The sequence below is a fragment of the Acyrthosiphon pisum genome, chromosome X (genome assembly GCF_005508785.2).
Source record: "Acyrthosiphon pisum isolate AL4f chromosome X, pea_aphid_22Mar2018_4r6ur, whole genome shotgun sequence".
Classification (NCBI taxonomy): domain Eukaryota; kingdom Metazoa; phylum Arthropoda; class Insecta; order Hemiptera; family Aphididae; genus Acyrthosiphon; species Acyrthosiphon pisum.
Window position 1 is genome coordinate 116008130 of NC_042493.1, and position 17357 is coordinate 116025486.

The following is a 17357-nucleotide window of genomic DNA, read 5'->3' on the forward strand; positions in this document are numbered from 1 at the left end:
GATTATAACAAACGTACTTATTGCTACTACCAATACAATAATGTGAACGGTTAAGGTATATCGCGTCATTGTATACTGTTCAAATTTTTGGTAAATTAGTAATGTTGAACATCAAAACCGTTCAAAATAAATAAATGTTTTATTCATTACAACTGAAGTGGTTTGAATTCACATGTGCTCGTTTATCGAGAAAACTATAATAGGTAGGTAAGTTTTTAAATATGAACATTCCGTTTCCTTCCAAAAGAAAAATTCCAAAAGTAAAGCCACTTACTGTTCATATAGAAAGTAGGGTTTAGAAATGTCATGAAATTTATTTTCTTGAAATATTTCATTTACGTAAAAAAAAAAATTTTTAAATCTTATATAATTTCTAAAAGTACAAACAGTAACAGCTGCAAGAGGACTACATTTCAAGAAGTTGGTTTATGATATCGAATACTAATAAATAATCAATAAATAATAGCCAACAGGGACCCAACTGATATAATAGTGATAAATTAACCGATAATATAATAGGTTTATGCCAAGTCTGTGTTTTTCTCAAGTTGGTATTGAATAAAGCCTCGTCTCATATATTAAATTGTAAATCCTTTCACATTACAAAAAGGGTGTAAAAATACGGTTAAGCCCAAACATTGAAGAGCACTGCGCAGTAAACGATGACGTGAACCTAATTTGATTGAATTTAATTGATTTTTACTTAAACTATAACAATATAACAACCCATTTTGTTTTATTTTTACTGTTTTTTTTTATGTTTATATTATTATACTCTCAGCTATTGTTTTATTGTAATAATTGTACCTAAATTAAACGGAAGAAAATAATATGATATATCTATACCATTTGTATCTTACTTAATTTAACTTAATTTAACATATAATATTACAGTAAATCGCGTAAACATCGATTGATAAGTATCTAACATTCGTTGTCGTTATTTTCTGTGCGTGATTGATGACCGTTTCTAATCATCTATAATCATGCTGCGTTAAAAAGAAGAAAACAAATTTCGAGTGAAATATTTCATATTTAGGAACGCTCCCGCAATCGTTAACTATAATTATCATGCTCGAAAAAAACTCAAAAGTCGCAGCAGTCACGTATAATATATTATATACCTATAGTACCTATATCGGACGTCGCCGATCGAGTTTAAAGGTAGGTAGAGGCAATCGCGAGAATAGTTTGCGATTTATTATGCGGTTCCCGTATTATTATCTGCACCTAGGTATATATATATATACCTACCGGCCACGTCCAATCAATTATAGCTGTCAAAATTAATAATATAATATATCACGGCGGCACATTAATAATAATGAATGATAAACCGTTATCATCGATCGCGTTAAACACATAACACAAAATTCTTGCATGTGTCAACAAAGATATCGAAAAACGAATATACCTGCACAGCTCCTGCCTGTGCATCGGGTGTGCCGGATCGCATTTTTAATGTAATTAATAACAATATTATATTTAGGAACATGATATTACAATATTATATAGGTCACGGAGTCATAACTCACCGAGTCACATGCTATATAACCTGCACAAGTCACCGTTATTATTATAGGTATACTGTATTATCAGATCAAAACACGAAAAAGTCGGATTAAAATATTTCGATAGTAAGTATACGTATATCAACAGTAGTTGTTATCAGTGCGCCGTATAATATATAATATATGACGACTGATTTGGGCAGCAGGTAGTTGTACAGATATTATATATTATTATTATTATGCATTATGCGTGCACTTGAGCGTTGAGTAAATTAACCAAGTATTATTATATTATATACCTGTGCTCTCGAATTCAGAGGTACCGAAAATGTGCAAAATCGTGCGCGGCATTTAACAACGTTGTAAAAATGCAAATTCAATTCATTTGAATAAGTCGTTTTCTTTTTCTCTCTTTCTCTCGTTTCCACGACGCAATAATTATTACGCGTCATCTTTGTCGGAATATTATTACGTTCGTGTAATTTATTATTCTTTTCTGCGTATAAAATTATAAATAATAATATTGTAATGACTTTTGCGGAGCATTGTAGCTGTGTAAAAGATAAGAACATGTAAAAAGGCATTGTGGGTACGCGGGAACGCCAGCGTTTTGCTGCAGTCGGCGGGGAACCATCGTTAACGTATATTTTATTGAACCACGACCGCGGCGAATAAAACGAAAGAAATTGTTAAAAAAAAAAAAAAAAAAAACAATTTTAAATGACTTGCGAGATTACGCAAAAAAAATAGCCAAGTATCTTATATGTATACCGAAGGCGCGTATTATTATTGATAACGATTTACGCAAATTTGTGTTAAACGCGGTGTACTGAAGAATAATATTATACCCAGGTACAGTTGTAGTTACCAGCTAACCCCGTATGACTCGGTAAAAACGTGGTCATTGTTTCAAGACTTCTAAAACTAATATCCATTTATAAACCTATGAAAAAAAAATTTTAAGAAACGCACGTCTTGCGTGATTCAGTTCATTAAGCTATACACCCATCGACTGGCTATACCTATGTTTAAATATTTCAAACGTCTTCTTCGCCGGAGGAGGGTATTTTTATTCCATTTTTTACAACGTTATTTATATTTTTTATGATTAAAAAACATACAGACGTTAGAAAACCTAAATAGTTTTCGCTTTTTTAATACACCGATGTATGAAAAATAACAATAATACCGCCGCAGTTTAATCGAATTAAAAACTGTACCAATAAAAGGCACAAACTAATAATAATAATGATAAGTAGAAATATTATAATCAATAATAGCGTTTTAATTAAATATCAATTTTGTGAATAATTAGATTCGTTCACCAAAATATATAGATAATTGCTTTAAATTTGTGACATTGATTGATTTATTTTCTGTATTATTAGTGCATGCCTATTTATAATATTATAGTGGGGGACCGATGATAAAATTATAAATTAATTGTAATTAAATATAATATGAAATGGAGGGTGGGATAACCGCGATGGTATCCGTGGTATGCGGTTTAACGTACTTATTAATTTTTAACGATTCAAAGAATATATATTTTTTTTTATAAAAAAAGTACCTATTTGGTCGATAGTGACGAGCCACGCGTAGATTATATTCACATACGATTGATTATCATTAAAAAATGTTGACCATAAAAAAATTTTATTAGGTACCTTTAAAGTATTCGAGTAAAAGTATTCAAATTATTTTTTGAGTACTCAAATACGGATTTTAGGTAGGTAGATATTTTTTAGAAAAAAGCTCATTTAAATTAATACTTTCCCAATGTACTTATCTGTATTCAATATCAAACATACTAATTTTAAAATATTTGTTCTTTTTAGCCTATGCATTTATAAGTACTATTATAATTATTATGGTCACATAAAACGAAAAAATAAAATTCAAGAATTTATTGAAATATATTTTTGATTTATTCTCAATTCTAAAATCAAAATAGTTATGTAAAAAAAAACTAATAAGCAGTTTATAGTTACACCGAATCATACGATGTAAAAATATGCTCTATACGATTTTACATAAAAATTTGTTCAGTCGATTGAAATGATTATCTTTTTTTTTTTTTATAAAATATTTGTATTCGTTCTCGAATACTTTTCTTACCGAGTATATTATACAGGTACCTATTCGAATGCTCATATTTTAAATTTCGTTTTCAAAACAAGTATCCGTATCTGCACTCGAGAACTTTTTAAATTAACTTTTTCAAGACTGTACACAATGGCCGAAGGTGTAAGTTAAAAGTCAAAACATTTTAATAGAAAAACGGATCCCAATCCGATGAAGGAAAAAATCAAATGTACGCCAAAATGTTGTGTCGTAAATATATCAAAAATAATAATGATTTGTAGGTGGGTGTGCATAGCGATTCGCAGACACCACGGTGACTGCACTTTCAAGTCGGTATTATTCCTATAAGACAGTTATATTATTTTGATAATTTACCGACAATGTCCGCGCTGCAAAACCGCCATTGTTCTGATATCGTTATATTTAGCGGTGAGTACCTACACAATATAATATTAATTGTTCTTCAAACGCAATTAATTTTTCATTTTGGCAAACGACTGTGTTACTGTATATGACTTCCACGGGAATTAACCATTATGACGACGGCGACGTGGCCAATTTTTATTACATACATTATTACATAGTTTTGAAGAAACGTTACAAATTACATACCCGGCTGTGTGTACGGTATTATTATTACCGTGTACCCGGGTAGCGGTATATTCGAGCCGATTTGAAATTATAATTTTGTACTTAGAAAAACTAGAAAGAACGGAATATAGTAATAATTTATAATGACTGGTCCTGTTTAATATTATAATTACGGCGGTATATAGGTTAGGTTAGGTTAGTACATACGGTGCGTATAACAATTATTAATGTATGGTAGGTACCTATATACACAATAATAATTACGATCGGCGCACACGACTGCAGTCGATTGTGAATATTTGCGAATATTATCGGTCGAAAATAGGTTAAACAATAGGTAGTTGATAATAATAATATCCAGGAGCGAATATGACGAGTGTTGCCGTAATAATATTCCGAGATACTTTGATTTAACACGTTTTAATTAAAACCCAACGCTCGTGCTGGATTCAATTATTATTATTATTATTATTATTATACGGTTGTGTAAGACTTGTCATGTACCAGCTATAGCTCACGTGTGTAACGTCTGAAGCGATTCCATAAATTGATATAAAATAATTACCATGTATTGTGATTTGTGAAATCGAAATGAGAAAATATTTACGTCGACACGATAATATAATTTAATGGTATACTACAAAATATATCATTACGAAGATAGGTGCCGGAGAATTATGTGTTTTCTTCGCGCTCGGGAAAAATCGATAAACTGTGAGTACACATTGATGCACGTGCGTCGAGTGTTATACAGAGTGATTCGCTGAGCGTGCTCACCGACGTTTTCGCCTCTACAATGACGAATTTACTCGAATTATGGTTTTTGGAATTTTTAAATATAAACTCGTAGCCCATATTTTCAAATTATCGATTTTTTTCGTTCTACTCAAAGAGTGTCCAGCTGTGGCGATATAAACTTCTGTTTTTGAGAGCCCCCCTAAACAATTAAGTAAGTACATCTTTTGAAAATTTCGATTTGCCCAATTCAAAATACCAACTATTATAATATAGTCTCTCGATTACTAAAACGTTTGTGCATAAGGATAATTATAGTCCTTAAAAATGGTTTTACACCTAGTAGACGTAATATCGGAACTAGTATTTATCATACTTGGGGCATTTTCAAAAATCATTCATGTCAACGGACTAATGACTGAAATTTCTGACTCCATTTCCACCATGGACATTTAGTGAATAATTTACAGTAAGTATTGAACGCAGGGCGATTGGTGCAGTACTCTTTTGAAAAACAAAAGTTGACATCACCGCGGGGCGGTCCTTAACCTGCAGTACGACTAAAATATAATCTTACGAATTTGAAAATATACGGTCTCCAAGTATATATATAGGTATTAGTTTTAAACAACTGAATTGTCGGAGAAAATGCACTGCGAATCACTCTGTGGGCATATACGAGGCGTAGCGGCAAGATGTATGAAACTCCGACAAATTATTACTTTAAAATCATACACCGAACACGACGGTGGCGGCGGCGGTTAAGATCCAGAAGGGGACAATAACCACGTCTGGGGAATGTTTGGAGTCCTTATGGTTCGGATCGCTGAATCAACACACACGCGAGTAGAACGTCTTGAAACCATATGTGCTCGCATGTGCGTATTTTTTGAATTTTTTTTTTATCGGTTAAATAACGCGTCGCCTCGTGTACGTTTTTCAGCGTAGAGTCCTGCACGACGTTACTGCATTTACTCCCCAAAAGCGGATAACGGATGCGATGTTATGATTTGAGAAATTTCGAAATAAAATACAAATATTCAATACCGTACAACTGTATAGTGTACATCATATTATGACGCATACACCATATCATGGGGTGTGAAGCACCCGACCGATTAAATAACTAATTGAATTAACTTCAATTAATTTTTAACTAAAATATTCAAAATACTTGGCCAACTTGGGCAATTTCGTAAATCTAGTTTGTAGAAAACTCTATAGATTTCAATAAAGTTTATCGAAGTCGAGTGGTTTTGATGATTTTTTCAAATATCAAAATGTTTTTTGAAGTAATAGACTCGTTAATATTTGAAAAGTAATAACTTATTTATTTATATTTATTTATATTTATTGTTATATAACGGGCACAAGGCCCAAATATTATATTTTACATACATTTGAAAAATAATACATGGTACAAGAAAGTAATTACAAATATCGATTAATATAACTTAAATAACACAACATTTTGACGACATAAAGTAATTATTAGTTAACAAAACACATAATGAATATTCTGTATTATAAACTAAATAAGGTAGGGTGCTCATTGGCCAAACGCATCGTTCGATCAATTGGGTTGTTCTTACCATAGTTAGTATGATGGAAAGGAATTACAAAAGGAAAACTTGATCTAGATGAACGAGGGGGAACTCTAAAGTTAACTTGGAGGAGTAAGGAGGGAGCATCAATATAACCATTAATTAGCTTACTCAAAAACTTCAGATTAGCTGTCATACGTCTATCAACCAAGGAAATCAATCCAAGCTTTTTAGCGACAGGAAGGTAATCATGCTTAATGTGCTGTATTCCTAAAATATTGGCGGCAGATGATAAGAAACGCCAATGGACTTGTTCTAGATGTGAGGAGTCAGTTGTTGTGTACGGATCCCAAAGAACGGACGCATACTTTTTTATTAAACAAACATTAAGATTATTTTAATAAGTAACAATATTTGAAAATTCTCATAAAATATTTAAAACGTTTGTTACGACTGGATCAACTCTACTTAATAACAATAATGAGATTTCGAAAAATTGTAAAAAAAAAATAAACTACAAGACTTAAACAGGTAATAACGTTTTTACAATCGATATTTTTCCTAAAAAACAGATTCACAAAATATGCATTCGAATTTTTCAAAAATAATTTAGATCAAAATAATACTTAAAATGTTGTATTTTTTCAGTACTCAAAACTAAAAACGTAAAAGTTATTCTCTGTACTTGTATAGCGCGAGCGTCTTCAAATTATTAAAACAAAAAAATATTGATTGGGACGAAAGTTAATTAGGTCGTTCCGTTGGTAGATACAAAGTGTTAAATATCTAAGAAAATTAATCATTTTAATAGACAATATTACCTATATTAAAAAGGGCTCGAGAAATAATCATTGAATGAAATAAATATTATTTTCAACACTTATAGTTATGACGTATTCAAATGGTTTTCAAAACTATGTCAACGCCGAAAGACTAAAAAAAAATATCGGACCATAACTGCATATATTGTTTCAATTACTGGTAAAATAAGTTTTTTAGAATATGGAAGGTTAAGCAGGTTACCTAACTCACGTCATTGTACATATACCAATCATATTTTTAGTGAACTAATAATGTTGAAAATCAAAAAACGTTTTTTGGTGCCGTTTTTGAAAAACCAAACTGTGTATTATGACGTCCTACAACAATATCGTACTTTCGGCAAGTACCAATACAATACGTTATTATATCATATCATATAAAGTGGCCAAAAACTCGCGTTATTAATTTTAAGTAAGTATGTAATATTATTATTATTATCATTGTTCGAGATGCCCACCCATTGTTTGTTATTGCATGCATTATTTTATATTTACAAATAATAATTCAAACTTACCACAGCGGCGTAAACACACAATATGATTCCAACTTCTATATGATAATATATAGTATAATATAAGCAACTGAATCGTCAACGCACAAAGCAAACAAAAAAAAAAAAAAAATTACAAAACAATATACCATTATACGATAATATATTATATAAAGTGGATTTATAACACTGAACCGCGGTCCGGTTCAATGATTCATAATGATTGCAGGCTAACACATGTAAATTCTAGCAATCAAAATGTAATCCGTTCAAATAGTTACACAAAAACCGTTTTTTGTTTTTTTTTTTTTTTTTTGAGGATTTAAAAAAACACAATAATAATATTAATATACTAGAAATAATAATAAAAATAATATATCTAGCTGGTACCCAAATAAATGGTAGATAGCAAGGCTGGGAATTGACGAGTTAGAGAGTAAATTTAATATTAACGTTTTAACTTAACTAGTTACTTTTGGCTCTTCATCGACTTAACTTTTAACTTACTAAATATCTTTTTTAATCGACTCGAAGTTAACGAATCAATTTTTCATTTTGAGAAGCAAGTCAAGTCAGTTTATCTTTAATTTAATTTAATCATATTTCACTGTTTCAGTCTATTTCGTTTACATGTCAAAAAAAATTTACCGTGAATTGTTTAAAATAAAAAACGCATATCATTCGAATCTAACTTTTATGGAAAAACTGTATGAAGTATAAACACTATAGTCTATAATTTAGTTTTGGGTTGGAAAAAGTACGCTGGCGTTGCATAAACAAATCAACTTTTTTTAACTTCATAAAAATTTAACGAAAAGTGTGTAATAACTTTTAGTTGAGTTAACCTATAGTTAAATCAACTTAACTGAGTTAAAAAAAAAAATCATTAACTTGCCCAGCCTTGGTAGATAGTACCTATCTTACGACGTATCGCGTACATGACAATAATATTATTATAATATTATCGTATCGGACAAAAATGTGCAAACTATACGCGAAACAATCTGCGAACAATAATTATTACTATATATAATATTATTAATTGTTATTATTAGGTCTACACAGCTGTGTACTTATTATTCTTGATAGCAAAATTACGTGTTTTTTTTTTTTTTATCAAAAACCTATATAAGATTTCGGTTGATATTTAAACGACAGCGGAATATGCAGCATTTATTTATTAAATTTAATATTTCTCGCGAGAAACCGACTTTTTTTCCGTTGTGTTCTTAAGAGGTCAGCGCCTGCACTTATCATATTGGGGGAAGAGTTTTTTTTGCAAGTTTTTCGTATGAACTTTAAAACGCTATTATTCTAATAGAAACACAAAAGATAGCGCGATCGACCCTTATATAAAATAACGTGAATTATTTCCACGGTGAAAAGTAATTTCAATGGAAAATAGCGTTTCCGTGTAATTATTGTACGCATATATATAATATATATATGTATGTCGGTGTATTTTCGGTGGTATAAATTATCGTGGCGAACTCGAAATTATCATACTCACTATGGTATAAAGTGTCGAACTTTGTTGAAAAACTCGAACATGAAAATTTAATAATACGCTCATTGCGACTACGTCTTGTCATTATATCGTACACGCGGACAACAGAAGCACTACTTACGCCATTGTGCGTATACACTCTGAACGGCCTAAACGACGACTTTGTCTTACACACATTTCACTCGCCGTCCTTACGATCCGACTAATTTCCACGCACAAAACAATAAAATAGCGGCGACGATGAAACGAAACAACCCGCCGCAACATTGCGGCTCCTTTAATTGGCAAAGCGGGGCCAATTTACGCGTATATGTGTACTAGGGGTGGATTTTTTTTTCCCAGAGAGAGAGAGAGAGAGAGAGAGGGAGGAAGTCTCGAACGCGCATTCGGGTCTGGCGCTTTTCTGTTTCTTCCACCGTAATACAATTATTATAATATAACATACGCTGTGGCGGCGTACGTCGTAGAAGAAAACGTATTTCGTTCGCTATATTGAACTTTGCCCGGTGCGCACCCTTCGCTGCTGCTGCTGCTGCTGCAGTACGGGAAAAACCAAAATGGCGAAACGCACTCGAAACCTTTCAAAAACGTGGTCGTTATGTTATTGTTATTACGAGTATGTCGAAAAACAACGATTTGAACTTTAAAAAAAATAAAAATATTTAATAATAATATATTATGATACACGACGGCGACGCGTGTGTATAATAATATAATGCGATATATATACAACTCGCGACGCGTCCTGAAAATATAATACATAATATTATATACTGTTTAAACGTATTTATAATATTGTGTAGAGCCGATGTGTACGTGGCCGGCCAACACGCGTTGCTGACGAGGAATTATTATGTCTACACGAAAATATATCATCGTATAATATTATTATATTATGTATACGACACGAACGACTCTAACGAGCCTCCGCCGCCTCGCGGGCTGTCGCTGCACTGCGAGTGTACAATTATAATATAATATTATGGTCTGTACGTAAAAAAGTAATGGCACGTAGGTAGGTAACGGCGAGAACGCTGCGCAGAGGCGGCGGAAAGCACACAAGTATAAGTATAAGTATACAAAAAATAAAATAAATTGGCCGCTCCTCGTCAGGTCACTGCAGACTCCAGACCAGCGAACAATGCGAGTGTGATGCCGTATAGTCGTGTTATATATATATATATAGTCCTCGCGTACTACACCGTACGCTGCCTATTGAACCGAACCTCGAAAACAGATAGACGGTACCTAACGAGAAGAAAATCGAAGAGCAATGTTAAACGCGCACCGAACGAAATGATATAACAATATAATATTATACGTACAATATAGGTAGGACACGCCGCGTAAAATGAAATTTGTAAGTCGATTTTCACGTTTTTCGTTTAAATTTTTTACAGTCATTATTACTGTTTTATTCTCGCGTAAAATATTGTAAAGGACACGTCGTCATAATATATATAAATTTATCCGATTGAATTTATCGGCACACGACTCGTGTGACCCGAACAAAACTGCGTGAGGGACACGAACTCGTGCGCGCAATTTTATTCCTGTATTTATTATATAGCGGTCCTGAAATTCGTAACCGAGGCGGTAAATTTGCGACGGATTTAAAGCGTCGATATGACGTGTTCAGAGTGCATTACGACGATACGAAGGTATTACACTACATCGGTGTCGTGGTTAGCAATCGACGAGTACCTATTATAATTGTGTCCAGCGAAGACCAGTCGAGTTTTGAAAACTTTTTCGTTTAAATCTTTGATATAATTTATACTAAGCAATTATCGTAAATAATAGGACGAAACGACGTATTTTATTCTCGCGTAAAATATCGTAAAGGACACGTCGTAATAAACGTTTATCCGATTGAATTTATCGGCACACGACTCGTGTTACCCGAACAAAAGACCCGAACTTCTGAGCTCGATTTTATTCCTGTATTATTATAGTGGTCCTGGAATTTGTAACCGAGACGGTCAATTTGCGACGGATTAAAAGCGTCGATATGACGTGTTTATAGAGTGCATAAATATATAGCGTTTACAACAATTCGAAGGAAAACGCAGATAATGTTCGGTGACGTGGTTAGCAGTCGACGACTATTATAATTGTGTCCGGCGGATACAAGTCGATTTTTGAAAGCATTAAAATTAAAATTTTTAAAAATTAATATCGGGCAATCGTCGTCAATAATAGGACGAGACGACATAATATTTTATTCCCGCGTAAAACGGACGCATAATATCTTATCGAATCGGAAAAAAACACAGCCTGAGCGAACTCGCGGGCTGCTTCTTATAATATAGCTGGTGGCACGACCCGCGTAACCAGAAAAAATGTACCGGGCACGACCTGCAGAATATAGCACGAACTCGTTAGCGCGGGTTTATCGCTGCGCACAGTGGTCCTGAAATTTTGAACTAAATTCGCGACGAGTTGAAAGTGTCGTTCTCGGGCGAAAACACCAAAAAAAAAAAAAAAACCTCATTCGTCGGTTTGGTTTGCAGCACCACTCGACTCGTGCGAGACGTCTCGGTGAAATAATATCGTCGAGACGAAATACGTAAAATACCTATACGAGGATGACTCGCAGTCGTCTCCGTCTCTTATTGCACGTCGAGAGCAAATCAAATCTGCCGCGACTTTTAGACTAGATATATATATATTGTATTGTATTGTGTAGGTACATGATATATAGACGCCGCAGCCATCAAAGTCAAGTATAACGACATTATTACATGCGAGAGGGATAAAAAGAAATATATAAATTCTCCGAGTACCTGCTGCGTACGCCCGCACCCATATAATCCGCGTCGGAGCTGCTGCTTTCGATTCGTTCGACGTATATCGGTGTTCGATTCGGTTTGATTTCCGGGAGGACGCCGCGAGTAGGATGATTTATTTCTCGTAAGGTCGTGTAGGTAAGTGTAAGTGCCTGTAAGTGGGTACCAATAATATGTAATAACATGACGCCGCAACCACTTTACAATATTACTCGTCCGACATGCCTCTCGTACTGCGGCGTATGACACTATAGGTACCTGTGGGTACAAAATGAAGTAAAAAAAAAAAAAAAAACACTCTACATCTAACGTCATTGCGATGGTATAACTATACGTAAAATTATTATCGTTTTAGTTCAGACGCAGACAGACACCTATAATAATAATGAATAATAATATTATGTTTATGTATAAATGCCGCGATGCGGTTCAAAATTTTTAATTTCGGGGGAAACGCTTAGGGCGGCCATCGCCGATTGAAATAATTCGAATATGCAATAGGTGTACGCGCGTGTTGCAGTAATAATTAATGTGTTTACGATAATGATTGATCGCCGAGAGGCGTAATATTATTATAATCGTATACAAATGTCTAATTTGCTCGGAGGAAATGTTATTACAGTGCCGGGATATTGTTACGGGCAAACATCGGGTTTGTGATGACTGATTAACGACGTGTTAATATATCGTGAGACCATATAATATATTATTATATAGGTGCCGACACGATATATTACGGTATGGTATCATTGGGAAGTTAGGCGCGCGCGTAGTCATCTCAAAACGTCTGTGAACGGATTTGCTCGAACGATTAATAACGACAATTACTATAGAGGTGTGCGCTGCTGGCAAACTGAAAAACAGATTTTTCACGAAGGCTGTGGTTTTCGATTTGGAAAAAGAAACCGACGAGAAAATTGTGGGTAAAAACCGAGACAGAGGTGTATATATATTCTCATCATACCGTTCGGACGAATTTATCTTTGACTAGAGCATAAACGTCGAATCAAATAAAAACTGCTGTGAATAAATATATGTAACAAACCAAAGGGTGAGTGTTGAAAGACTAAAATTATCGTTAAATTAACACACGAAGAGAACAGTTGAAATAACTGAGAACAAATTAAACGTCTATATTAAAATATTATAAATACAAAACAAAATTAGAAATTTCATTGCAAGACTATTATAAGTGAGGTAGTTGTTTTTAGAACGAGGTATTGCAAAAGGTGGGTTAAATCTTGAGTCAAAAGAGGGTACTTTTTTGTAATAAAATTCATAGACTTGATCTCAAAACCGGGTAAAATGTGCAGTGTGCATTCGACTTTACTCGCCAAGAAGAAATCAATGCGTCGTCTATTCCGGTATAATATTATTACAATAATTCGATATACTATTATTAGGCTATGTATCCGTTGTGAGTGAAGTATCATATTATTATTAACTTTGAGATGATAAAAAATATTGAACAATACTTCGAAGTCTCGCGAGTATAAAGAAAAACATATTGTAAGGACATGCTCGGCTGGTCAGGACTTAGGAGATAGTTATGCGATTCTCAGTGCAGCGATTCGGAAATAAATTAATGATAACAACGCACTGCAGGACTCTGCAATATTATATCCATTTTATACGTTTTTGTAAGACGGTTTTCATGAGAACACTATTATCGACTTGCAGTTGAAACATATTAATATGATTATGTAATAACATAGCTGCTAAACCGCAGTTCAGGAAATGCATTTTATAAACACACACATAGACATTTTGTAGTCATGATCACTGAAAGTCCAGTGTCATCGGGCCGATAGTTGAAGTCAGTGGCCAACGAGTTCAAAATAACTCTCTAAAAGTGTTAATCCAAAAACATTAATTATCGTGACAACAATCAGAATTCATATTATAGTAAATATTGATATTTGTTTGCATTAAAAGGTGTCACGTTAACAACAACCTTCTACGAATCTAAATGATTCATATTATTTAGATTTAATTTATGCTACGCAAGTTGTAATGGTTAAGTCGTGCGTCCGAGTGAACACGTAGTATATTATTAAAGCTTCGCATAGTTTAAATAACTATGGTGGAAATTTAAAATGAATAAACAACGAAAATTCAGTTTGAATATAGTATAATGCAGTCTAGACATTTAACTGGTTGACTGTTAAGAGCAAAATGTCATTTATGTCAACACCATATTCCGCAGGAGTTTGTACGGGACACTATATCCCCGAGCGGTACGTTTAAAATTTCCAAAAATCGGGATTTGAATGAAACGAAAAAAATCGGGGGCGAGTGTTTTTTTGGGGTGAACAACCCTTTGCCTCGCAGTCACCCCGGCGCATACAATATGACGAAGCGCTCGATACGACTGCAATGAATAACGCCGTTTAAACGTATGTTTTGTAGGTCCCCTCGAGAAGTTTTTTCGACCAAACCGCACTCGTATAGCGACGAGAAACGAATTTGGTTTTGAAGAGCTTATCTCGCCATGAAAATGCACACGAAGACTATCGAGTTCTATCGAGCATGGAAATTAATTATCGCGTCTATTAAGACGTATAAGTTTGGACGACACGTCGTCGGCAATAATGTAATTGGCGTGTAAGTCACGACGGCTCTGTCTGCGCATATTATGTGACGACTGCTGCGAAACGTCAAGACTCTTGTTTACTCATACCCAAGAGAGTTTAAAAAACGAAAAGCGCCTCGGAGGAAAGCTTATATAGTAAGACGCTATATATATAGTCACACGTCGAACCACATGATACTATATACTATACTAGTGCGGCGGAAAACTCTCCGTGTGAAAAGGAAAATTTCAGATTTTTTTCAAAAACAAACTCCGCTGATCCGCGTGACACATATTTCGATATTTCGCGGTCTTACACGTCCTATTGGTATCCAACGAAAGCGAATAACGATAATCTGCAGCACTGTATACACAGTGCGTGTTGATTTAAGTTTTCCCTGACGAACTCTGTTGGTTTACGCTCTCGAAGGTCATACGGTATATTATATATTTATACTGTTACGAACAATTTTCTATAGGTCCCTCGAAACATACTATAATAATATGACATGTCGTGATACATTATTTATACAGTATCGCAGTAATGACTATATATATTATATCCTACGTACGAACATATTATGAACAATAATTTAAAAATGTTTATCATTACGTTATTGACTGTATGTACCTACGTTTGAAATCGCGATCGTAGCAGATATTGTAATAATATAGTATACACGCGACTCGTCGAAAAGTCGTACGCGACTCGTCGACGACTTATACAAAGTCGCGGCCCAAACGAAACGCTGGTGGGACTCGTCTATATGATATCGCGCGGTTACAAGCGATATCTACCAAAATACAGGTATCTATATCATATATTATAGTATCTGGGTACTAAACACACGACGAATATAGGCGGAAGGCCTCTCCAAATAGACATAATCAGTTAATATCGTTGACGAAAAATGTGTTCTTCGACATCGGCCGTGAATATAACGAGTGTGTTGCCGCGAGGAGACGTTTTCTCAAATTCGGTACACACCGCGAGGTAAACACTTTCAAATTTTGTATAAAATATTTTTTTAAACTTAGATAAGTTAAATATAAGTCAACGTTTTCAACCGATTTTCGTTTTTTACGTCGATTTTAAAATATAGCGTATATGGGTATATTGCGGTATATTTGTCATTTTATGCGATCAAAATAGAAAGTATAGACCAAAAACAATGTCATTAAAGTGTTTGAAAATTTGTATTTGATTTTAAATTCAGATTGCGTCTATATTCGAGAACAATTTTGAAAATAATTTGTTGGAGGTACTTTTTTCAAAAATATATTTTAAAACACGCGTGTTTGAGTACTCGAGAGAATACTTTTACCCTACATAACACACCGAACATTATAATAATATTATAATCGACCAACTACCGCGGGCGGCGCCGAAACCCAAAACGAAAAAAAATATACGTTCTGCGGGAGACCGGTCAAGACCAATAAGTGAGTATAAAACGCATTAGATCGAAACACGCGACGGGTCACTTCGATATAGTGAATAATAATAATATAATAATAATATTAATATCAAGTCGGCGGGAAGAATGCGGCGTAGGCGATGGCGCTCTGTCCGACGACCATCTGCAGCCGAAGACAATATATTTTATTCGTTCGTCGGAAGCACCCGGGCGACTGCCGGTAACATAATCATTATCTACCTGGGTATATGCGCGGTCCTATCTCTCGTGTTCGCACTAGGTACCTAATAGGGAAATGAATCGACAGAGTAGAAAAATCACACCCATAACAATACATATTATAGCTTTCAATATTATTATAACCATATTTTATTGTATAGGTACCACGTGACGGACAGGCATTATACCGCGGTACAGAACCCGGCGACGGACAAAAATGTGCCCGATACCTGATGTCGCGCGGTACGTGCGCGCAGAGCTATATCGCGCCGAGTGTCTCACCTGCTGCGGCAGCGTGTCGATCCTCTGGTGGACTTGCGCCTACATCTTGCGGTCAGCGGCCGATAACGACGATAATAACGTGACCGTTATAATATTATATCGGGCGAAACGCGTGCGGTGCGCGTCGGGAGACGATACGCGACGTAATGGTAGACGGACGACGGTGCAATACCTGTGCGGTCAGCGGGCGATCCACATGGTCTGTGCTGGCGCTGTGGTGTCGTCGTCGTCGTCGTCGTCGACGGTGCCGGTGCGCTCCGGAAAGCGCCGCCCCGCGCCGAGGGCGTAAAACGGGCGAGATCGACCGGGGGTGAGAGCGCGCGCGCGTGTGTGTGCCTGTGTACGATATTATACGTGCGCGACGGTGTCGCTTGGCGTCTGCACGACGGTTCGTCCGGACGGGCGCGCGCGTGTACAGCACGGCGTGTACGTGTGTGCGTGCAATCTCTTTGGACGGCGCGCGGACGCGGATACTGTGCGTATACCACGGCGGGCGGACGGCGTACGCGCACACGGACACACGGCACACGCAAGACTGGCGGCGGCGGATTCGGGGTCCGTGGTACGGTCGCGCACTGTTCGCGGTGTAATACGCGCGCGGTGCCCCGAAACGTCGATAGCCTCGCGCGCCGCATCCTCTTCGCCCGCCGGACGACGGCGGCCGACCGCGCACGAACGCCGAGCGCGCGCGCGCACGCGCACTCGGCGGACCGTCCGGACGGATCGTCGGGCCGGCGTGCGCGCGGGGGCGGCGGCGGCGCGGAACGAGCGCGAGAGATCACCGCCGGCGCG

General features: G+C 35.8%; 1 protein-coding gene across 6 annotated transcripts in view; it reads right to left on the reverse strand.

Moving 5' to 3' along the window:
- The window catches only part of LOC100166820 (neural-cadherin), a 215287-nt gene extending 198152 nt beyond the window's left edge, over positions 1-17135 (reverse strand). For 3 of the 6 annotated variants that reach the window (XM_029492452.1, XM_029492442.1, XM_029492446.1), the window contains exon 1: positions 16566-17135. The gene's annotated coding sequence lies outside the window, so the exon portion shown is untranslated. Of the gene's footprint in view, positions 1-7802; positions 7827-16565 lie in introns of those variants that run through there. The other 3 variants (XM_029492439.1, XM_029492433.1, XM_029492436.1) reach the window with 2 other exon arrangements.
- Positions 17136-17357: the final 222 nt, after the last annotated feature.